The sequence below is a fragment of the Erithacus rubecula genome (assembly GCF_903797595.1).
Source record: "Erithacus rubecula genome assembly, chromosome: 16".
In the NCBI taxonomy this organism is placed as follows: Eukaryota; Metazoa; Chordata; class Aves; order Passeriformes; family Muscicapidae; genus Erithacus; species Erithacus rubecula.
The window spans coordinates 6,452,867-6,453,748 of NC_136668.1; positions in this window are offsets into that span (position 1 = coordinate 6,452,867).

The window sequence follows — 882 nt, forward strand, 5'->3', positions numbered from 1 at the left end:
ACGTTGAATTCCAGCTCTTACCTAAACACCTTAGAAAGGAAAATTTACAAAACATATCTCTATAAGTAAAACTGTTATTAAGTCTGATTATTTTACCTGGGAAACTTTACAGATTGTGTGGAAGGTATTTTTTACCTTGAATTTTGGATCCAGTGCTTTGACTGATAAAGACATAATGGCTTTAAAGGAGTAAAAGTGTGACAAAGTCATAATTATCAAACCAAGGTCTTGTCAGAACACAAAGCAAACTGAAACCCAAAGCAAAGGGTTGAATAAATACCAGTTAACAAAGGTGAGAGAAAACTCTTGATACAGGATGCTTCAGTGTTCCTCTGCTGCAACTTGTATTTTTGAAGTGTGAGTGTCCCTTTTTTATTTAAAAAATACAGTAAACAGAAAGCAGTTGTGCAAGAGGAAGTTTGGCCTGGCTGTGGGTGCCTTCCATGAGATTTAGTGGGTGCTCTACTACTTAAAGATCACTTAAAGATGTTGATAATCTTATTGATGTGCTCCCTATAGAAATGCAGTTGCTTGGTTTAGTCAGAAAGACACAGCTGAAGAGAGATCTGTGTGGAGAAAATCTTCTTTCTGGGTGAGATTAGAGAATTTTAGGAAATACAAAATTCCAGTTGTGGGCTGAGTGCTGAGGCAGAGAGGATGTGCTGTGTGTGGGTTGGTGTTTTCCTGGAAAAGTGGGGACAGTTTCACAGCTGAATAACCCAGACACAGATCTGACAGGCACCTGCATTTCTTTCCAGGGCTGGAGGGGTTTTGCTGCCACTGAAACCTGTGTGTCTTTCAGATCTGAGTTGATATTTTCATAGAATCAAACAGAGTTAGACTTATTGATGTAAAAAACTGGCTTTTATTTTGTCTGCTCCT